This window comes from Peromyscus californicus, unplaced genomic scaffold (assembly GCF_007827085.1).
Source record: "Peromyscus californicus insignis strain IS unplaced genomic scaffold, ASM782708v3 Scaffold_9__1_contigs__length_137607984, whole genome shotgun sequence".
NCBI classification, from domain to species: Eukaryota; Metazoa; Chordata; class Mammalia; order Rodentia; family Cricetidae; genus Peromyscus; species Peromyscus californicus.
In genome coordinates this window covers 15,104,093-15,128,685 of record NW_026294617.1, presented here as the reverse complement: position 1 = coordinate 15,128,685, position 24,593 = coordinate 15,104,093, and the positions used below count along the sequence as shown (strand labels likewise).

General features: G+C 43.4%; 1 long non-coding RNA gene across 1 annotated transcript; it reads right to left on the bottom strand.

Moving 5' to 3' along the window:
• Positions 1-6,512: 6,512 nt before the first annotated feature.
• LOC128106731 (uncharacterized) lies at positions 6,513-16,817 on the bottom strand. Its single transcript, XR_008216812.1, has 3 exons — positions 16,440-16,817; positions 12,538-12,778; positions 6,513-6,601 (listed from the first exon to the last, which is right to left on the bottom strand). It is a non-coding gene; the product is annotated as an uncharacterized LOC128106731 (long non-coding RNA).
• Positions 16,818-24,593: the final 7,776 nt, after the last annotated feature.

Sequence of the window (24,593 nt, the reverse complement as noted above, 5' to 3'; positions counted from 1 at the left end):
ACTTTATTCACATGGAGATTATTCATGAATACATGATCAGAATGTCATTTTTCAGAGTTCCCAGTCTCCTTTGAGGTATGTTCCTTTTAAAGTCCCGGTCCACACAGAGTGATGCCATTTCTCAGTAATCATTTCTTTGATTTGGGGGCGGGGGTGGGGAGAGCATTCTGAAAACCCAGGAAGTGTCTTGAGCTTCGTTCAGCCTTTCCCCCCACAGCTGCCTTTCTCTCTGAAATTCTTGTCGTTTCTCATGCCCTGCATCACCTCCACACCCATCACACCTTGCTAAGGGTAACCAACTCCACATTAGAGTTTCCTGTACACTGTTAAAGACCCAGTCTGCAGGGAAGCGCAGTAAGGCAGAGGCACAAGAAAAGTCCCGCCAATCACTCTGTGCTATATGTCCCATTTGGACAACCTCTTTGGACTGGGTTTTCCTCACCCATCTATCTAATGAGGGAAAGAGCTACCGTGCTAACATTCCTAGGGTTTGGGGAGAAATCATGTACAAATACTTTTGACAAGTGGAGATAAATATGCTGAAAGTCTAGCCAGGCATGGTTGCACCAGTCTGTAAACCGAGTATTCAACTGAGGCAGGAGGATCCCAAGTTTAAGATAAGCCTGGGCTACACAATGAGAACCTGTCTTAAAAACATGTCAATTAAATTTAATTGAAAACAAGTAAATAAAAGGTTTTAAGTGACTGTGTCAAGACTTAGTGTATATGAGAAAGAAGTGTGAAATAAGAGAGCAATTTTCTGTGAGCAAAGACAGCCTAACCAGATCTGGGAGGCAGGCAGGCCCGACTCCCTCAGGAATAGACGGCGGCTCTGCACTGGTGTTCGCTGTGTGATCCCGGGAGGCCTACAATTCTGAAAGTACAGGTTGACTTGGAGAAAGGGACTCAAGTAGTGGGAAAGTGCAGGAACAGGCCGGCTCCAGTGTGGAACGGAAACAGTTACTAGGTGATGTGCCGGTCCCACAAACCTCCACTATTACTGTTTTCTGAGTCTTCAAGGCTTGGGGGGGGGGGAGTGGGGTGGGAGGGGGATGGAAAGCTGTGAACAGTGTGACCTCTGCCCTCAGAGAGCAGTCATTCATTCCGATAAATACTGATTTTCAGATTCCAAACACTTGTTCAGAACGTAGCTTCAGGCTCCTTTCTGGAAGTCGACCAGGTAGTGGGGTGGGGGGGGGCAGCTCATTGAGTATGAAGTGGTGAAACTAAGGTGTACTTTTCATTCAACTCTGTCATATGTAGAAACACATGAACAACCTATTATGTATATTATGTAAGGATGTCTATATCAGACAGGGCATGGTAGGGTTTGCCAGCAAAACAATTCCAGACTTTCAGATCTAGAACTGTTTCTCCTATCTATTTACTGATTGATTGATTTCAAGACAGGGTTTCACTGTGTAGTCCTGGCTGTCCTCAGACTCACTCTGTAGACCAGGCTGGTCTTGAACTCCAAGATCCACCTGCCTCTGCCTCCTGAATGCTGGGACCAAAGGCCACCCCCCTGTCACCCCCACCACCCCCCTACCCCACCCCCCGGCTCTGTTTCTCCTTTTTTATGCCACCTATCCCCTTGAAAAGTGGAATAGCATCACACCGGGTCTCAGTGACCCATCCTCTTGTCTGAGGCAAGACATGTGGTCAAGACCCATATTTAAATCCTCACTGGACTTGAGTAAGAGCAGTGCGGAGCAATCTCCCTTAAAACTGTCTCCTTCGGGCTCTTGGGGTCCACTCTTCAAAGGCCTCCGTCTCAACCTTGCTCTTCTGGCACTTCTCCCTCAGTCCTGCTGTGGTTTTACTGGTGTTCTGTTGACCTAGTGACTTCTAGTACATTTCCCTCTGCCCAAATCATGCCCCTCACCCAGCTGTCACAGCCAGCATGAGCACCTACTTCCACCTAGTTCTTAGCTAAGCTTGGAGATAAAAAGAATACAAAAGGAAGTCTTTCTTAATGAGAGGTTCTAGTCTCAGGAAACCAAAGGATAGTATTTTCTTTTCTCTGAAGTTCTAATACTAGCCATTTGCACAGTATTAATTTACTTGACACATCTCTGCTGGACCCTATCCTAATCTGCTTTTTATTACTGTGATAAACACTAAGCTCCCATGGATTACTCAGCCTGTTTTTTTTATGCCATCCGGGACCACCAGCTCAGGGCTGGCACCATCCACTGTAAGCTCCTCCCTCCCACATCATTATCAACCAAGAACATGCCCCACAGTCTTGCCCCCAGGCCATCCTGTTAGGGGTATCTTCTCAACTGAGGTTCCTTCTTCCCAAATGGCTCTGCTTTAAATCAAAGCAGAAATTAAAAAAAAAAAAAAAAAAGCAACAACCTAAGCAGCAGAGGCCCCATCTGCATGGCATGATGAGAAAACTGACCTGTGTCCTCCTGTCACAGGACAGGTGTAGAATGACCAACCATTTCGACAGGTGTCGGAAAGGAAGAGAACGGAGCTGTGGGTGTGCACTCTGAGAGTCTTCCCAGGAAAGTGAAATTTGAGTTAAAAAACATAAAGGGTGAGTTGACGTGACCTGGGGACAAGAAGTAGATTATAGAATTGACACATGCTGACAAAGGAGAAAGTGAATTGTTGAACTCAGGCATATGGTGAGGTTTCTTCACATCACCATAAGATTAGTAACAAGACTTAACAATGACCCACACCTTTAATAAAATGATTCTAGACTACCACTGGAAATGTACACATGCATAAATATGTGTGTTATATGTGTGCACGTCTGTGTGCTTTTGGAAGCCAGAGGTCAACTTCAAGTGTCTTCCTCTATCATTCTCCACCTTTTTTATTGAGGCAGGTTCTCTCATTGAAACTGAAGCTCAGCAATCCAGCTGGACTGGCTAGCCAAAGCCACAGGATGCTCCTGTCTCTACCACCCCAGCACTGGGACTGGAGGCATTTCTCGAACACCCTACTTTTCATATGAGTGCTAAGGACTGAACTCAGGTATTCATACCATGAGCCGCTAAGGCAGACGGAACCTCAACTGAGAATGTGCCTACCTCTGGTTAGCCGTGAGCATCTTCTTGACTGATGATGATTTGGGAGGTCCAGCCCTCTATGGGTGGTGCCAGCCCTGAGCTGGTGGTCCTGGGTAGTATAAGAAAGCAGGCTGAGCAAACCTCAGGAACTTACCATAAGGTAAGCACTTTATGGACTGAGCTGTCTCCATAGCTCTTGTATGATATATCCATCTATTGGAAAATAGAATTGTGTGTCATGTGCTCTGAACTATACACAGCTCTCCTCACTATCACCACAGTGAGCTTTGTCTCCCATGGGTCTCTAGTGAGCAAAAGATGGAGTTAGGGGAGAAAATAAATGTAAGGAATTCAAAGCAAATTGTTCTGTCATGTATTGAGTAAAGGATAATATCAAATATTGTGAAATGAAATTTAGCAGTTTTCTTTACCATTATAGAAATAATCATAAAGTTGACTGGTTGATATTTTGAAATTTTTCAGTAGAAGGCTTACAAACAATGCCACTTCGACACCAATGAAACATCACCTCGTCTTGGAAAAGCATCTGTATGATGTCAACACCCTGCAGGCTCAAGTGTTCTACTCGTACATACGTGTGATGAGCTTCATACATATTCAGCCTCCTAACTTGACAGTCACTTCTAAGAGCAGACAAAAGGCCGTTGGTTCTGCTCCGCGTGGCGGTTTGTGAAGGGGGAATATCACACGCTTCCCTTGATGATTATATAGCTCTATCCATCTGTCTGCCACTGGAGTGGGGGGAGACAAGCTACAGCTCCCACCGACACCATAAACAAAAGTAGATGGTGCTGTCACCAGTCAGACACGCCAGCTAATTGGAGCTGTCGACAGACATAATATTCTGTGTCCACAGCTCTAGAAACAGTTTGAAGCAGCAATGATACGGTGGTTGATGGTGAGCATGGCACAAGTGTCTCTACTCACAAGCTAGAAATGACATAATGAGAAAAGAATCACTCAAATACGCCTCCTAGCCCCTGGTGCTCTGCCGAGAGCTTTCTCTGTATTGCTTCCTAGGCTGACAGTTTAATATGATACTCATAATGTCGAACTTTAAAATTAATCTTGCTTAAAAAGATATGTTTCAATGAGCTACCAAGACTTACTCTTTTGGGAAATTAATAAGAAAAATGCCCCTTATTCGTAGAGCTTCACCAAATAGCTACCAAAAGAAGAGGAGGGTATTTCATGAATTTGGTACTTAAGTACCTATGGATTTATGGTGATATTCAGAAAAGTAGTTCTACAATTAAATGTTTGCACATGCTTGTGGATATGGCTTATTGCTGAATATTCCTTCTTGTTGGACAGAGCAGGCTCAAAATAGAAGGCATTTGACAAGCCTTTGTGACATCAGTGTATGTCATACACTAACAGGAATGCTCCCACCATGGTTACAGCAATAAGACTCAGGAAGGTTCTTGCTGCTTCCTAATAGTCTGCTCAGCTTCTAAATTATCTAATGACTTCATCACCAAGGTTTGGAGTTTTGCTCAGCCACTGCCTTGTTTCAACATGTTGGTGAGCCTCTCTTTGCTTCCAAACTCCATAAGGCAGAGGTAGTACTGGTGTCTCTGTATGTGATTAAGAGGTCATTACATACACAGTGCATAGATCAGTGCTGGCCCGTCACAGTGAGAAGCCACTACATAGTTCTCTTATTGTTGTTATCATTGTTAGGATGATTTATAGTCCATTTCCAATGAAAGTCTTTAATAATTAATCAAAGTAAAAACTGTAAATACCAAAGCTTAAAGGTTTGCAAGGCCAACAAGAGAGGCAGACTTGAGCACTTGAGAAAGTTCCTGACATGCATGCCTATTTCCTGTAAAGATTAAGGACAATAGCAGCCTCAGTAGATATTTTAAGGATGTGAGGTGATACAGTCAAGGCATGCAGTCCATGGGCTGTAGGAAGTGTTAACGCTGTACATTAGAGTGCTTGTCCTTGTGTATCACCAACTTCACTTCTGTCCTCATTAATTCTGGGAAGGAAAACACAACCCTGACTTCATAATGGAAGGATGGGGCCATTGGTGGTAAAAAGAGGCCAGTGGGCATGGAGCAAAGTTGTACACAGCTGGGCAGTAGTGTCACATGCCTTTAATCCCAGCACCCAGCACCTGGGGGCCAAGAGGCAGGTGGATCTCTGAGTTCAGGGCCAGACTGGTCTACAGAGTGAGTTCCAGAACAGCCAGGGCTACACAGAGAAACTCTGTCTTGAAAGAAAGAAAAAAAGAAAGAAAGAAGAAGAAAGAAAGAAAGAAAGAAAGAAAGAAAGAAAGAAAGAAAGAAAGAGAAAGAAAGAAAGAAAGAAAGAAAAAGAAAGAAAGAAAGAAAGAAAGAAAGAAAGAAAGAAAGAAAGAAAGAAAGAAAGAGAAAGAAAGAAAGAAAGAAAGAAAGAAAGAAAGAAAGAAAGAAAAGAAAGAAAGAAAGGAGGGAGGGAGGGAGGGAGGGAGGGAGGGAGGGAGGGAGGGGGGAGGGAGGGAGGGGGGAGGGAGGGGAGGGAGGGAGGGGAAAGAAAACTTGAACATTCCCCCACACGCATCAGAGACTAGACGCTAGGATGACATTCAACTCTCCTGAATGTCCTTTTGCCAGATAACCAAACAACCCAAAGCCTCTGCAATGGTCAACATCTACTGTCAACCTGACTGCTCTAGAATTCCCAGGAGATGTGTCTCTGCGTGTGTCTGTTTAACTAAGGAAGAGAGACTTACTCTGAATGTGGGTGGCCCCATCACATAAGCTGGAGTGCAGGACTCAATAAAAAGAAGTAATCAAGCCAAGCATCAGAATCCATCCCTCTTGGTTTCCTGACTACAGACACAATGTGGCCAGCCATCTCCTGTATCCCATAGCCATCCCTTCTCTTCCATCCTGGACTGTGTCCTCTCAAACCATGAACCAAAACAAGAGCTTTATTCCTTTAGTTGGGTTTTGCTTGGTATTTGGTCACAACAACAAGAAAAGGAATATGTATAGCCTCGTCAGTTTCCACTCAGTTCCACAGTCTCAGCTGTTTCTGTCTCTTCAGACTGAAATCATTCTAGCCACCTTCCACTCATCCATCACTCCTTTTTACACATTCACTGGCCAATTATACAGACAAATAATCCAAGGAAGCTACACTCAGCATGGCAACAACATCAGCGTAAATGTGCCTATGCTGCAAATGTAATCACCTCACTCTCTGAAGACATGGGGCAAACAAAAAGAACAAAAAAGCCTGTGTCTGGAAGGCGGGTGTCTTGGTTACTCTTCTCAAGATGAAAGGAAGACATTAAGGGAGAAAGAGTTCATTCTGGCTCCCAGTTTAGGCTCCAGTCCATCACGGAGGGGAGTCACGGTGTCAGGAGCTTGAGGCAGCTGCTCACATCGCCTCCACAGTTAAGAAGCAGACCGTGATGAACGCTGGTGTGTGGCTTGCTCTCTTACCTTTATGCAGTCCAGAACCCCAATCCCGGGGAATGTTTCTACCCACAGTGGGTGGTGTCCTCGCACCTTGATTAACGTAATCAAGACGATCACAGGTGTGCTCAGAGTCCAGTCCTATGTAGACAAACACTCCTAAGATTCTATCTCACACCAAGTTGACAACTGAGATTAATCATCAGAGCAGGTAAATTAGTTTTGTAGGAAATACTTCAGCACTCCAGGCTCAGTCTGAAAGGCATTTCTGTCCCAGACTCTAGGTGCTGTCAACATACAGGAAATAGTTGGAAAACAACATGACAGCACTTGACTCGGTCACTCTCTCAATCTTGGCTTCCATTGACTTAAGAAGATAACTTTGTCAGCTGTGACCACAAGACCTGCCTTCTGGAATGACCAGGCTCCCTTCTGGCATGGCGAACAGAGCAATGTGGCTTTGATTTGACTTCGTCATCAGCCCCATGGCTATGACCAGTGAATGGCCACCAGATACATCTGCTGCTCGGTTCCATCAGTAGAGCCATGTAGGGTCTCTCTAACCCTCCAACTCTGTTCCTGCCATGGCTTTGACTTGATACCCCATTTGGTCATGCTTTCAAATGCCATCATCAAGTGACATGGATGGAACTTCCAAGACCTTCAATCAGTGACTCCCTCTACCAGGGACTGCTAGGTCCCATGATGCCCGCACAGTGTGCGGGCAGATCTCCGTTTTCCATTGGTTGGTTTTTTAATCAGTTAGTCATAAGCCTTCTTTCCCCACTGTATTGCCAGCCCGTTCTCTCGTCTCCTGTGTTTTTCTTTTCTACTTCATGGTTACTTGAATGAACCAAGGAATTCATGAGTTCCTCTCATCCCTCCTCACTTTACATTCATGAATTGCATGTGCTTGAATACTCAAAACCTGGAGCACACAGCACACCACGAGAAGGAAAATGCTGCAGCAGACACCGTAGTGAAACAATCAATGAGCTGTTTAATGATCTTTTTAAACATACTTGTTTCATTTTTTTTTAACATATGTTCATGGCACATGTTAATAGGGTTCGGTGTAAAATCTCAGCCATACGTGTAGCACGCCCTCATTAAATCCATGTCTTCCACCACCCACCATGGCCCTTTCCAAGCTCTGGGAAATCACCACTCTACATTCAAGGTGATGTTTTTATAGGGTTTCCATAAGGGAGAGAACACGTGGTACATGTGTTTCTATATTTAGTCCATTTCATTAGCAAAACAGTCTCCAATCCCATCTACTTTCATCTTTCAAATATCTTGATGCTGGAGAGATGGTTCAAGGTTAAAAACACTTGTTACTCTTGCAGATGACCAAGATCCAGGTCCCAGCACCCACATGTGGCGTTACAACCACCTATAACTCCAGCTACAGGGGATCTGATACCTTCTTCTGGCCTCCATGGGACCAGGAATGCAGGCAGTGTACATACGTACATGTAGACAAACACTCGTACACATAAAATAAAACTTTGGCCGGGCAGTGGTGGCGCACGCCTTTAATCCCAGCACTCGGGAGGCAGAGCCAGGCGGATCTCTGTGAGTTCGAGGCCAGCCTGGACTACCAAGTGAGTTCCAGGAAAGGCGCAAAGCTACACAGAGAAACCCTGTCTCGAAAAACCAAAAAAAAAAAAAAAAAAAAAAACTTTTACAAGCTACATATTCAGGCCTAAACCAGCCATCTCTTGTAACCAAGCAAGACTTCCAGTGGAGGGTCTGGAGCACCAACCCGGCCACAAAGCCTACAATTTGTCCTGCCTATAAGATGTGCTATGGCCAAGATGGCACAGAGCTTGTAGGAGTGACCAACTGATGATTGGCACAGCTGGAGACCCATATACTGAGAGGGAGATGCCCGCTGAGGTCAGGACCCAGAAGCAGGATACCCCAGAGACCTAGGATAGGACCAAATGTGAATAGGGAAAAAAATTGAATGAAATGATTCTTAATGATATTCTGCTAGACTCATAGATTGGTGCCTAGCCCAGCTCTCATCAGAGAGGCTCTCCCCAGCAACTGATGGAAACAGATGTAGAGACTCACAACCAAACACTAGGCAGAGCTCAAGGAAGCCTTTGTAAGAGGAGGAAGAAGGATTGTAGAACCCTTGGGGTCCAGAGCACCACAAGAAAACCCACAGAATCAAATACACTAGGTCCATAGGGGCTCACAGAGACTGAACTGAGAACCAGGAAGCCTAGGATTTCCTAGGGACTGACCTAGGCCCTCTGCACATATGTTACAGCTGTGTAACTTGGTCTTTGTGTGAGACTCCTAACAGTGAGAGCAGGGATGTCTCTGATTTTGTTGCCTTCTTTTGGGACCCATTCCTTCTACTGCATTGCCTCATCCAGCCTTAATACAAGAGGGATGCCTAGTCTCACTGCAACTTGATATACTATGGCTGGATGATATCCATGGGGGCCCACTTGCGAATGAAGAAAAACAGTAGAGGCGAAGTAGATGGCATGAGGGGGGGTAATAAGAAGAGCGGAGGGAGGAGAAACTTTGGTTGGGATGTAAAAACAAAATAAATAAATTAAATAAATAATAAATAAATAAAGATACATATACAGAATACATAAGAAACTCCAGAAAACCCCCAAATAGTTGAAAGAAAAAAATATGTTTTGAAAAGACACCTCTCTCCAAGAAGAAATAAAAATGATAAAAAAAAAAAGTCATGAAAAAAGTACTCAGTATCCTTAGCCATTGGGGAAATGCAAATCAAAACTATAATGAGATATTATCTATCTGAGTCAGAATGGAAATTATAAAAATAATGAAAGCAATGATTGGCAAGGATATGTAGAAAAAGGATTGTCCACAAATAATGCTAAACTGTAACTGAAATACAGGCTGGAGAGCAGCACGCAGGTTCTACAGGAAACTAACTCAGATTATCCTGTGAGTGAGCTCTCGTACTCCCAGGGAGACAACCAAAGCACACAGAGTCAACATGCCAAAGAGAGATTGACACACTCACCCTTACTAAAACATACACACACATCAGTGGGTGAGTGGGGAAAACACGGCGTATGGACACCATGGGCGTGAGCACCTTTTAGACATCAGCCTAACTTCCCCTGTGCTCTGCACAGCCTGAGGATAGGGTTGGCAGCAGTAAATTTGCTTTGTTTCATATTCTTTGTGTTGGTTTGTTTTTGTTTCTTTTGGGGGTTATAATCTAATTACAACACTTCTCCATTCCCTTTCCTCCATCCAAACCCTCCCTGTTCTTCTAATGTATGGCCTCTTGTTTTAATTGTTATGACATGCATATATGCATTTGTACATACATATGTATTTCTAAATATAATCTATTGAGTCCATATGATATTTCTTGTGTGTATGTTTTCAGGGCTGACCATTTGCACTGTACAACCAACCGGTGTGCTCTTCCCTGAGGAAACACCTCTCTGGTTCTCAGCTTCTCTCAGTTGCCTGGAGTTCTTTCTACATGGTTTGTTTGGCATGGGCATTGGTGTCTTCCTTGTTTAGCTCACGTTTGGGCAATCATGCTGGTGAGAGTTTAGGGGTGTATCTTCTGATGTCACTAGGAGAGACACTCTCACAGCAAAGTCCCTGTTCCTCCGGCTCTTACAGTCTTTCCGTCCCCTCTTCTACAATGCCCCCTGAGCCTCAGGTGTGGGAGTGTTTTATAGATGCATCCACTGGGACTGGGCTCCACAGCTCTGCAGTTTGTTGGTTGTGGTTCTCTATACTGGTCTGTGTTGCAGAAAGTCTTTAATGGGGTAAAGACTACACTTATCTGTGGGTATGAGGACAAATGTTTGTAGACTGTTGTCAGGGAGTATGCTGGCTTAGTAAAGTAACAGTTTTAGGTTCTTCTCCAATAACCTTGACTTGGCCAGCACTGGGTAGTTAGCTGGGTTTCTAGTACCAGGCATGGTTTCTGCCTTGTGGAGAAGGTTTTAAGTCCAGATAGAGAGCTGTTCTTACTGTCTTACCATGTGCCACTGCTTCCCCCGGAGGAGGATTATCTTGCCATGCGGGCCACTGAGGTGGTTCGTTGACATCATAGCCAGGTAGGCCTTCTGGTTGCCTCACTCCTTCAGAAGCTTGCATGGTGCCTTCTGGTACCATGAAAACTAGTTCCCAGGGAGGGAACACTCCTGTCAGTTCTAGCTCAGAGGTCTCTGGACCCTGCTTCTGAAGGGTGTGGTGTCTTCAGCAATGGGACTTACATTCACCTTTGAGGAGTAATCAAGGGTTACCATAGGGTATATGTTTTGGGAGTCTCTTGGACAGTCCTGGCCAACAACTCAAATGCCATTTTTATAATAACCATGGAATTTTAACTTGAAGTCTATCATAAAAGAAACTTTCCTGTATAACTAAGACTCTTTCTCATAAGTAATATCTCCACTAATTACCCACAAACGTAGCTATCTTTGCTTGAGTGTACCTCAGGAAATCTTCACCTAGGTTTTCATGTATCTCCAAGTTGAGAGGCAAGCCAAGAGTAAAGACATTTTAGAGCGTGAGGCAGAGGTGCATTGTACAACTCTATGGTATTACTGTGCAGCAGAACGTAGAGGGAATGGTGCCTCCTGGAGCTGTACAGTGTACAGCCTCAACTATGAAGGTGAAACTCTGGTGTCCAATGAGAGCTTCCCAGTTTGGAGAGGATGCCTTCCCTGTGCTCTCCAGGGAGTGCTGAGCCTTGCCTTCTAGGTCTCTAATAAAGACACTAACCCCAATCCTGAGTGCTCCACCTGATGGACTAGTCACCTCCGGAAAGACTACACCTACCAGTACTGTCCCCTTAGTGTGGTTATGGCCCCTCTTCCTCCTCCTCCCCCTCATTCCCTTCTTTGGAGACAGGGTTTGGAGTAGTCTGTGTAGCTTAGAATTCACTATGTAGTCAAGGATGACCTTGAACTTCTTATTCTCCAGCCTCTCACTCCCAGGGGTGTTAGATTACAGCTGTGTGCCACCCTGTCTGATTTATGCAGCATGGGGGTGGGACCTAGGGTTCTGGACATGCCATGCAAACACTGTGCCAGCTGAGTCAAATCTCCAGCCTAGGATTTAGGGTTTCAACATAGGAGGTTAGGGGGAGACACATTCAATTTACAGCTCACTTGCCTGGTCTGTCCCAGCTGACGCCTGTTGTTCTGGAAGTCACTAATAAGGCAGTCTTTCACTCACAGAAGTACCCCAGACTTGTAGAGTTGCCTCCACCCCCTTCGTCAATCAATACACGGAAGTGGGGCTTCCTTGTATTCTCTTTGGTGTCTAAGACCTTTCATTTGTTTGTTTATTTGTCTCTTTGGGTGTTTGTTTGTTTGTTTTTGAGACAGGGTGGCCTGGATAATTTTGCCTTGAGAAGTCATGAGTTAAGTGAAAATCTTGGCCTCAGGCAAGGGCTACCTTCCTACAATTTAGTGGTCAGAGAGCCCCCAGAGACACCTTAAACAACACAGGCTTTTCTCATTGCTTAGTTGTCCACTCTAACTAGATAAGACTATATTACCGAAGACACCGCTCACTTTGGATGCTGGACAGAGAGAAGGTAATCCGGATAGCTTCCCTAGTACCAGAAGGTATTATGCAGACATCAGTGGAATCACTCAGTTCTGGACCTTGGAGGTTACAATACCAACCTGTCTGGCAAGAGGTGTCCACTGGTGCAGTAATGGCCTGACAGTTATGGGGGTAACCAACCGCTTTCTGACTGGATGAGTCTTGCTCCACAGGAGGGATTTATGCCTGATACTGCAAACTTGAGCAAAAGTCCATGACTGAGGAGAGGATAAGTCCTAGGAGGCATCAATTCACCTTCTAAATATTTATGTTTATGTTCATAGATTGGTGTTGCTGTCAACTTTGGTCAAGGAAGCTTCTTTTTGCATAAGGGTTAAGTGCTAAGTATAAGTAACCCCAAGTGCTCAGCTGTGGATGGGTCATCTGTATCAACCTCCCCCCACCCTTACCCAAGCCTCTGGGAACATGGAGGAAGAGTGCAAACTGGTGGATGAGGAGATCTGTGAAAGGCTGACTTCTGGACTCACCATGCACGTTGCGCACATCAGCTCACATCAGCTGTGGTTAACTGAACGAGGTCAAGTCAGTGAGTATTCCATCAACACTGGAGGAAGGAGCTGTCAGCAGCTGAAGGAGGGAAAAGCCATTCTCCTTCGGAGGGAAAAGCCATTCTCCTTCGGAACGCGGCCGTCGGGAGGTTGCCCATGTCCCATCAGATAGCTCAGACATGCGTACATTTGAGCTGGATGAACTGGACTCGGGTGGTTACTAAAGACAAAAAAATAAAAGGACATGAAGTTGAGAGGGAACCTGGGTGGAGGCCACTAAGGAAAGTTGGAGAAAGGTAGTGATGGATAGATGTCATCAAAGTACATTGTGTAAACTGTATAAATTATAACATTTTCAAAAAGACTAAAATAGTATATGTATTTAAAGTAGAAAGGTGTTGAGGGAAAAAACAAGGTATATCTGAGAGCACGGGTGTGGGCTTCTCAAGGAAAAGTCATGTATTGTTTAAAAGGTTTGTAAACATAAGAGTTAAGGTAAAAGGAGATACTTGGGATAAGAATAAGACATCCCTGAATGTGGGTACATATGCCTCAAGGAAGAGCCACAGTGACATGCTTTGGCACTAGCCACATAGACTTTTTTTGGTGGCTCTTGTTGCATCTCAAAAGGTCACTAAGACACTGTTGTTTCCTTTGCTCTCTGTAGTAAGTGGAATTCAGAGTGGCTTTTCTGGGGACTTGAGTGGGAATACAATGGTAAGGTATTCTTAAAGTACGTTCTAGTTGGAGAGATGGATTCCAAACAAGGTCAACAATAAATGTTTAAGGTGCTGACAACCAGTGCTAAAGAGAAAAGGTAAACAGAGAGAAGTAGACAAGAAGAAGTGAGGGAATTTGAGTTGGGGCTCCCAGGACCTAGAAAGAGTGACTTAGGGGTCCAGAGAAGAGCACTTTCAAAGCTGGGCCACATCAAGAGCCAAGGTTCTGGGACAGGTCTTTGACCAGCTCAGACAGTCAGAGAATTGCCAAGGGTGGTGGTGGTACAGCAGAGGAAGACGTAGTCAGGACGATGGGGCCAGCAGACCAGGGAAATGGCTTGTAAAGTGCTTGCCGCATGAGGACATGAGTTCAATCCCCAGCATCCGTGTAAAGGCTGGGTGTGGTGCTACATGCCTATAACCACAGTGCTGGGAAGGCAGAGACAGGAGGACCGCTAGGAGCTTCTGGCCAGCCAGCCTAGCTAGTCAGTGAGCTTGGCCATCAGTGAGAGACCCTTTCTCACAAGTAAAACGTGACGAGTCTTTGCAGTAGAGATCAGAGAGCTGATGGAAATGTTCACAGTATGGTAGTGAGAGAAGACGGAATTTGGGAGCTTTTAGTGCTCAGGCTGAGAGTGTGCTGACAGAGCCAGTGTGGGGTGAGAGAAAAAGAGGAGGCATGAGGGTAAGATGATCACTGTTGAGAGGAAGCCTGGAGGAGGAGGAAGAGTAGAGGGGAGGAACAGGAGAAGACTGGCAAGAAAAGCCCATGAACATCAGGCAGCTGAGCATGTGATCATGGGAAACTTCAGGGAGTGGCCATCATCAGGCCATCACAAAATGGAGCTCAGATGTAAAGAGAGAAGCCAATCTGACAGGGAAGAGAGAAGGGGCTTGCAAAGCATAAAGGTCCTGCCATGGGTATTTGAGGACAGTCTTCAGTAGTGTGAGCCAGGCTGGGCTGCAAGGTGAGTCCTGCCTCTCACTTACCACAAGCCTCCCTGGGGCTCAGCACACCACCAGGGAACCATAAACACTCTGAGCTGGCTACAATGCCTGTCGTGCGGACACACAGTTTAACTTCTTGCCACCTGAAACCCCTCTGTTTCAAGTCTTGGAATTCAAAACAATTGCTGGCAAAATCAGTCAAGTGCAATGACATTTGCATAAACCCCAGAGCCCAGAGCATTAACGTGTAAAACAGTTAGATCTAATCAGTCTCTGGGGGCTTAGCAGCTGCTGCAGCCTGACCGTTGGCTATTTGTTATCAGCTCTTCACCTGGGCTGGCTAAGTAACTAATGATCGGGTTTCTAGAAGCTTGCTAATTTTAACTATGTACACGATCACATGCATCCTGAAATAGTGCAGTATAGAAACATTCATAGAAGTGGCACAGTATAGAAATAATATAATGTGAGTAGCATGGTATGGAAATATTCAAGGAACTAACGTAACTGAGAAACAGTATAGTACAGAAAGACTCATGGGAATAGCACAGACTAATAGTATAGAAATAATAAAATATTGAATAATACAATATGGGAATATACATAGTGTAGAAATATTCATAGAAACAGCACTGGGGATATGGCCCACTTACTAAAGTATTTGACACACAAGCATGGGGACCTAAGTTTAGCTCCCCAGTATCCATGTTTAAGGGAAAAAGCTAGGCATTGTGCAGCATGCTTAATTGCCAACACTAGTGGAAGAGACCGAGAACTCTGGAGCCCACTGGCCCCCTGGCCTGACAGTCAATGAGCCCCAAGTCTAGTGACTAACTGGCCCCAAGTAAGGTGGAAAGTGACATTGACCTCTGGCCGCCACATATATGAGCACACACAAACATACACACATGCACACCACACACAAATATTATTCGCAGAAATACAGTATAGAATTTTCATAGAAATAGTATAGTATAGAAATATACATACATACATCTTTATGTGGATATGTCTTAACTGATGGTTGTAAAATATTCCAAACTAGACATAGCAGACTAGGTCATGAGAAGAAGAGATTCAAAGCAAGTATCATCTGGAGAGCAAAGAATGGAGTCTGAATGCAGAAACAGCCAGTCCACAGCTAAGAGACTGGAGCACTCTGTGTACGAAGTGTGTGTAAAGGGTGCGTCTAGACAACACACCGTCTCTGGGAAGACATAAGGGAAAAACAGAGGCAGCAGCCACAGAGAAAACAAAGGTGAGAAGCCTTTTAGTCTGTTTCAGGGTATTTTTTCTGATCAGTTTTTAATTTATTGCCACTTCTCTACATATGATGTTACAAATTGATATACTGGATTTATAATGTAACTCATGACCCATGGAGGGAAAACATAGAAACACCTGAACTTCCTAAATTTTCTATTACATTGAAGAAAAATGCACTTAGAAACCACATGGAGTCTAAATGTTGATAGAGTGATTCAGACACAGTGAAAAGACTGAGACTTCTCTCTGAGGACAGGCGTCTCTCAGCCACAACACTAACCGCGCACTCACACCCATGGGGTGACTCTGCAGCACAGTAATCATTCATGATGCTGAGATCCAAATAAACCCCCTTCTCCCTGGAGCTATGCCCCAGTTCCCAGAAGGCCCCAGGAGGGATCCGCATAAACACTGTGACCGTTATTTGTCATCACTGTGAGCCAGGCAGCAGCAGCTGGCCTGTTTGCATGGTATGCAAATGGCGCTTCATCGGGGAAGAAAGGCCCTCAGCTCTGTTGCTTGCAGAGCAAACATGAACTGCTATGGGAAGGAAGCCAGCAGAGAAACAGACAGAAGGGAGTGGGCAGTGGAGCAGGTCAAGAAACATCTTCCACAGAAGCAACACGCAATGGCAGAAAATGGTGATAAGGCCCGGCCCAGGTTTCTCAGGCTGGACAAATAATACAGGGGTGGGAATCGGGTGGGAGCCTGGTGGGAGCCCGGTGGAGCCCGGTGGGAACGGGGTGAGAGCCGAGTGGGAGCCTATCCATCTCCTTTCTCTCCACTCAACTTCTTCCAGAAGAATCTGTGAAACATTTCAGATGTGCAGTCACCCAGGGCTACAGAAGGTCGAGAGCAAAGGCACTGGGGTGAAAAAAAGAATGATGGGAGAAAAAGAAAAAACAGAAGACGGGAAGGAAAGGAGGGAAGATCTGAAGTGAGTCAGACCTGGAGTGGCCTGGGTTCCACAGCGTGTTCCTCATGTATATCCAGTAAAAATCCTGGTCCTCAGCATCTTGGTTTCCTTGTCTGTAGTGGCCATGGTGGGTTTCGGGGTAGAGTAAATGCGTCCTCCTGGATGCTTTCCAGGACCTGGCGGGAAAAGTCGTTGTGAGAGCTAAGAGTCCAGCTCCTCCGGTTCTCCAAACCCCAACGCAGCAGCCCACAGTAGGAAGACCCACAAAGAAGCGACCTGCCTGTCACGGGCTCTGTGATTCGGCGAGGAATATCTCTGACGATGCAATTCCTCTTTCAACACATAATGAGTAGTGATTAAAATCTCTTTAAAATACCGGAGCTTAGCGAAGCCTGCTGGAAGGCTCTGGGCCTCAGTGCACATGTTGCTCCCATGCCCGCATACAAGTAGTGTGGGAAGCGAAGCGGTGCCCTGGCTGAGGATCTGAGAGCCTGGTGACTCCTCCTGAGTCCCTCTCTCTCCACTCAGGAGCGAATCTCTGAATTACAGCCTTCACTCCGTATCTGTCTCTGATTTTCTTTTTAATAGTCCTGAATAATGTGCTGTTTAGTTAGGCTTGTCAGTTTTTATAATTTAAATTAAAAGAGTCAGGCTGAAGAAACTGTTAAATGGCCCTTTTCTTTAAAAACTGCTTGTGAATCCCCCCTTTTTAACTACATGCGTGTCTGAATTTTTACTGTGTCTTAGTTTGTAAATTTATATTTTTATTTGTTGTTCCCTTTCCTATATTCACCTAATTTTGTTTATGCATTTTCCTTAAGTGGACACTTTTTTCTTAGCCCCACCCCCTTCTCCTATGTTTTTCTCCTTTTTCTCTTCCTCTACTTTTAACAATATTTTGGATTTCCTATTGTTTTTTAAAAATACTCATGTTTTTATATTTTAATTCCCCTTCTTAAAATTGACGAATTTTGGTTTTGAACTTTTTTGTCAGTAAAAAAGTTTCCTTTTTCTAATCTTTTGTTCTTTGTTCCTTCCCACATAACACTTCCCTAATCTTTCTTTCCTTTTCCTTCAAGTTATTAAACGTAGTGTCTGCTTCTGTTTCCCACGTCACCCCACCTCTTTCCCATGTTTCACTCATTTACTATTTCTAATCTTACCCAATTTTGTTTTTTATTTCAAAGCACATTCTACAGTAGTTTTAGCATCTTCAATTTAATAAACACTGACAACGTGTTGGTGGCTATAATTGGTTTTAAGTGTATTTCTTGCACTGTTTGGTGGGTGTTGCTCATATAACAGTGGGTTTCCTCCTGTCTGAGTGGCACCAGGGATTGAGCCTTTAAAGCAGGCTGCTCAATAAGAAGCCCCCACGCCGCCACCACAAGCTGGAAAAGATATCTGTGGTGATATTGTGTTCCTCAAAATATTGTGCACCCTTAATAAACTTATATGGGGTCAGAGAACAGAACAGCCACTAGAAATAGAGACCATAAAACAGTGGCACACACGCCTTTAATCCTATCATTTGGGAGGCAGAGATCCATCCAGATCTCTGTGAGTTTAAAGCCACACTGGAAGCAGCCAGGCATGGTGACTCACGCCTTTAATCCCAAGAAGTGAGCCTTTAATCCCAGGAAGTGAGGTCAGAAAGCAGAAAGGTATATAAGGCATGAAAACCAGGAACTAGGCTGGTTAAGCTTTTAGGCTTTTGAGCAATGGTTTAGCTGAGATTAATTCTGGATGATGACTCAGAGGCTTCCAGTCTGAGGAAACAGGATCAGCTAAGGAATTGGCAAGGTGAGGTGGCTGTGGCTTATTCTGCTTCTCTGATCTCCCAGCTTTAACCCAATACCTGGCTCCAGGTTTTGTCTTGTTAATAAGACTCTTTAAGATTCATGCTACAGATATCTAAACTAAATGTGCAAATCACAACACAAAAATGTGAGAAGCATGAAAAAAATAAACCAATGGCAGGGCTCCTCAACAATTGAATTCAAAGACATTGAAACAGATAAGATGCCAGATGAAGATTTTTAAAGTTTCAGGCAAAAATGATCAGTGAATGAACCTTGCTTGCCAACGCCATCTCCACACTGTCTGAGAAGCTCCTGGGGCCAGCCCAGCCTGAGACAGGCTACAGACTCATGTTAGACTCACAATCAAGGAAAGGTGTCTCCATGTCCAAGTCACATCACAAAAACAGAACTGATATGTAAGACCAAGATGGCATGCACCCCTACACAAGTGGCTAGTCCCAAGGAAATGTTCTCCAATGAGAATAGCCTAGATAGACTCAGGACACAGAACTTAAATGATCACCATAAACATGATCTAACCATTCATGAAGTTTAAAGAGTACATGAATCATATCAATGAAATTGATGAGGATAGAAATAAACTCTAGTGCAGTTCGGGAAAACACAAATACATGACTAAATGAAATGACAAAGATAATCGGGAGGCAGAGGCAGGCAGATCTCTGTGAGTTCGAGGCCAGCCTGGGCTACCAAGTGAGTCCCAGGAAAGGCGCAAAGCTACACAGAGAAACACTGTCTTGAAAAACCAAAAAAAAAAAAAAAAAAAAAAAAAAAGATTTGAAAACTGAATTTAGTAAGGAGATAAAAATACTGAAGAAAGCTCAAGCTGAAACGAAGATGGAATTGAAAAATTCAACCTAACTGGGAAACTCTCCAGAGCAGAGAAAAGCCAAATTGGTAGAATGGATCAGTAAAAAGTAGAATACCAGGACTTGAAGGTAAAGTAAAGGAATTAGACTACTCAAACAAAAGCCATTTAAAAATGTGAAAGGAACACATAGAAACCTCAAGAAACTATGAAATACCAAACCTTTGAACTACAGACATAGACGGAGAAAAATACCAGGTCAATGGCCTGCTGTGGGACGGTCTGTATGTCAAATGTGTTGCTGATTGGTCAATAAATAAATCACTGATTGGCCCGTGGCCAGGCAGGAAGTATAGGCGGGACAAGGAGGAGAATAGAGCTGGGAAGTGGAAGGCTGAGTCAGAGAGACACTGCCAGCCGCCATGATGACAAGCCGCATGTGAAGATGCCGGTGAGCCACGAGCCATGTGGCAAGGTATAGATTAATAGAAATGGATTAATTTAAGCTGTAAGAACAGTTAGCAAGAAGCCTGCCATGGCCATACAGTTTGTAACCAATATAAGTCTCTGTGTTTATTTGGTTGGGTCTGAATGGCTGTGGGACTGGCGGGTGTCAGAGATTTGTCCTGACTGTGGGCCAGGCAGGAAAACTCTAGCTACAATGGCTTAGACCAGATCTTTAACAAGATCATAAAAAAGTCCCCAAATTAAGGAAAGACATATCCATATAGATACAAGAAGCAACAGAACACCAAATAGACAAGACCAGGAAGGGAATTCCTCACAGCGCATTATAGTTAAAGCATTAAACATACAGAACAAATAGAAGATACTCAAAGCAGCAAGAGAAAAACCTGAAGCCACATGTAAAGGAAAACCCTTCCAAATAACAGCTGATTTCTCAATGGAAACTTGAAAAGCCAGAAGAGCCTGAAGCAATGCACTTCAAGTTCTAAAGGACCACAGATGCCACCCCAGACTACTTTACCCAGCAAAACTACCTGCCATGATTGAAGGATAAAGGAAAGCATTCCATGATAAAAACAGGCTAAAAGAATTCATGGTCACCAAATCAGCCCTACAGAGAGTACCAGAAATGATGCTTTGGACTGAAGAAACACAGCCAAGAGACTGAAGGAAGAAAATGAAAGAAGCTATAACTATAGAAACACAAAATAGGACAAGAACACAGGCAGCAGCAAAGTGACAGCAAGCAGCATGCATCTTTCAAACAATAACTTCAAATATCAGTAGTGTCTATTCCCAGTCAAAAGACACTGGTGAGTTTAATGAATTGAGAAACAAAATTCACCTTGGGCTGGACAGATGACTCAGCTATTAAACGCTATGGTCAAACCAAAGATAAACAAAATAGTTTGTTTGTTTGTTTGTTTGTTTTTTTAGTTGTAGCTGAAAGTTTTCCTGTGTCCCACCCGGGCCTCAGCCGCTCAGACCCAAGTAAACACACAGAGGTGCATATTAATTAAAACTGCTTGGCCATTAGCTCAGGCTAACTACTGACTAGCTCTTACACTTAAACTCAGCCCATTTCTGTTAATCTATATGTCGCTTTACCTGTGTGCTATTACATGCTGGTCCTTGGACAGTGGGCCAACTCAGTCTTCCTCTTCCCAGAATTCTCCTTGTCTGCTTATCCCGCCTATACTTCCTGCCTGGCTACTGGCCAATCAGTGTTTTATTAAACCAGTGTACAAAAGCATTATCCCACAGCATTTAGTATGCATGGAAACTCTTCTTAGCTTCAAGAATAGGTGTAACCTAAGAGTGAAGGGAAGGAAAAAGTATCCCAAGCAAATGGGACTATTGAACAAGCAGGCATCACTGCCCTAGTAGTTGACAAAATCGACTTCAAATTAAAATTAGTCAGAAGAGATAAAGGAACTGTGCTGTGGGATGGTCTGTATGTCAAATGTGTTGCTGATTGGTCAATAAATAAATCACTGATTGCTCAGTGGCCAGGCAGGAAGTATAGGCGGGACAAGGAGGAGAAAAAACTGGGAAGTGGAAGGCTGAGAGAGAGAGAGACACTGCCAGCCGCCATGATGAGAAACAGCATGTGAAGATGCCGGTAAGCCACGAGCCACGTGGCAAGGTATAGATTTATAAAAATGGATTAATTTAAGCTGTAAGAACAGTTAGCAAGAAGCCTGCCACGGCCATACAGTTTGTAACCAATATAAGTCTCTGTGTTTACTTGGTTGGGTTTGAGCGGCTGTGGGACTGGCAGGTGAGAGAGATTTGTCCTGACTGTGGGCCAGGCAGGAAAACTCTAGCCACAAATGGCGCCCAACATGGGGCAAGAGTTTCCACCTAAAACCTGAGTAAAAAGATTCTAAAACGGAGCTAAAAACAGCTCCTAGTTGTCTCTTTTAAGCTAGCGGCAGCCTGCGTGTTTGAGCTACTATGGCGGGTTCCTGGTGTGCATGCTCGACCTGCAGTATGGCGGGAATGAGGCCTCTGCAAGTGGCACATTAAGCTGTGTGGTGGATTTAGCCTTTGCTAGTACAAAACAAAACAAAAAAAAGAGGTTTCTAGGCTACGCGCTGCTTTGATAGAAGCATAGACCCACTATTTCTGAGAGTTGATGGCTCCCAGAGCTGGCGGAAAACGTATCACCGCCATGTTGGGAAGCTAAAGTGGGCAGAGCCAGCAACCATAGCGCCAGCGCCGTTTCAGGCTTAGAAGGCTGCAGTTCAAAGCAATAGGCTCAAGCTAATATAAAAAAATAAGCCACGTAAAGATGGCTACCACACAGAGAATCTGGATTATGTTCTCTTTGATATTCATAACTAAAGAAAAACATTTGATTACAAAAGCTGTTGAGTTATGCCAAAATGTATATTTTAAAGGTACCTTGACTTCAAAATTTGGATATAAGGATATGTTGCTTTGGAAAGGAGGCTCTGCTTTTGTTTCCACAGAAAGCCAGAGGCTATGGATTTGTTCCAGATTAAGATACATCAGGTTTGACCAGCCAAGACCCCCTGAAAGGTGACACCAAGGCCCAGATGATCCAACATCCAAAATGGTTTCAAGGCAACTGGCTCAGACGATACAGCCTCACGGACTACTCCATGATCCTAAAATTTTCTTTGTTTCCCCAGAAGATACAGTGCCCCCCTCCAGCAGGAAGTAGTAAGAAAAGCTACGCCCAAATTCCGAAATATACCAAGCTGACTTTGGAGATGTGTAAAGGTTAAAACCTTCCTTTTTAAGAAAAGAAAAGGGGAAGTGCTGTGGGATGGTCTCTATGTCAAATGTGTTGCTGATTGGTCAATAAATAAATCACTGATTGGCCAGTGGCCAGGCAGGAAGTATAGGCGGGACAAGGAGGAGAAAAAACTGGGAAGTGGAAGGCTGAGTCAGAGAGACACTGCCAGCCGCCACGATGACAAACAGCATGTGAAGATGCCGGTAAGCCACAAGCCATGTGGCAAGGTATAGATTTATAAAAATGGATTAATTTAAGCTGTAAGAACAGTTAGCAAGAAGCCTGCCATGGCCATACAGTTTGTAACCAATATAAGTCTCTGTGTTTACTTGGTCGGGTTTGAGCGGCTGTGGGACTGGCAGGTGAGAGAGATTTGTCCTGACTGTGGGCCAGGCAGGAAAACCCTAGCCACAGAACTGCATCCTGGTCAATGGAAGAATTAACCTTGACAACATTACAATACTAAGTTCATATCAAACATTGGCATATCCAATTTGATAAAAAGCATGCTACTAGATGTCAAGACAAAGAACAGCTCCAAATCAAAGAGAGTGGGCATTTTCAACACCTTAGTTTCTCCCATAGATGGTTTATCTGAACAAAAGCAAACAGAACAACATCAGAATTAAATGGCATCATACATCAAATGCACCTAACAGATACCTACCAAATATTTCACCCAGCACTAAAGGATATACATTTTACTTAGCACTTTGTGGAAGCCTCTCTAAAATAGACCACACACTGGGACATAAAACAAATCTTAACAAATTTGGAAAGATTGAAATAACTCTTAATTGACCATAGTGCAATAAAACTTAAAATCAACAGCAAAGAATCTCTAGTAAGAACACAAATTCATGGAGATTGAACAACATATTACTGAATGATGAACAAGTTAATGAAGAAATCAAGAAATTTTTAAATTCCTAAAATTAAATGAAAATGAAAACACAACAAAGTAAAACTTCTGAGACACATTAAAAGCCATCCTAAGAGAAAAAATATATAGCTCAAGCAACTACATTATAAAAATCAAAAAGCACAAATGAATGACTTAATGAAGCAACTCAAGAATTTGGAAAAATAAGAACAAACCAAACCCAAAAGCAGTAGACAGGAAAGAATAATAAAAAACAGAGCAGAGATAAATGAAATAGAAACAAAGAAAATAGTACAAAGAATCAATAAATCTAAGAGTGGGTTCTTTGAAAAGACAAACAAGATTGACAGACCCATGGCCCAGTTAACCTTTTCAAAGAAAGAGGAGACCCAAATTAATAAAAACATAGATGAACAGAGAACATTACAATAGACAACAAAGAAATTCAGAATATTATAAGGGAAAGCATATACTTCATTAATTTAGAAAATCTGAAAAAAACTCCGGTTTTAGATTCATTCAAACTACGGAAGTTAAACCAAGAAGAAATTAGCAATTTAAATGGGTCCATAACTAATAAAGAGTTCAAAATGGTGATTAAAAAGCCTTCTGACTGAGAAGAAGCTAGGTCAAGGTAGATAGCAGAATTCTACCAGACTTCCAAAGAAGAACTATAACCAATACTTTCTAAATTATTCAAAAATAAAAAAATACAAAGAGCTCTCCCAAAGTTCTTATATGAACCCAGTATTACTCCAACTGACATTAAAGCCAGCTACAGATACAGTAATAACAGTAACTACCACAGGCCAATATCCCCCGATGAACACAGATGCAAAAGTTCTCATCAAGAGACTTGTAAATACAATACAACCATATATCAAAAAGACAGCCACCACAATCAAGTTGGTTTTATCCCAGAGATGAAGGGATGATTCAACATATGTTAGTAAATCATATCAATGGATTTAAAGGCAAAATTCACATGATCATCTCAGTAAATGCAGAATCCATCATGCCTTTATGATAAAAGTCCTAAAAAGAATAGGACTGTAGAGAATATACCTCAACACAATAAGGGTTATATATGCCAAACCCAAGGGCAACATGGAGAAAATGGAGAAAAACTCAAAGAAATTCCATTAAAATCAATAATAAGACAGGGTAGCCCACTATCCCTACACATTTTCAGTATATCTCATGAAGCACTTAGCTAGAGCAATAAGACAGAGAGAAAACGAGCTTAAAGGGACACAGCAAGAAGTCAAATTAGCCTTTTTTACAGATGATATAACACTATACATAAGAAATCTCAAAAATTCCACCAGAAAATCTCTAGAAATAATCAATACTTTCAGCAAAATAACAAAATCAATTCACAATATCAGTATTATTTTACATACTAATAACAAGCATGCTAAAACAACAGAAACCATCAAA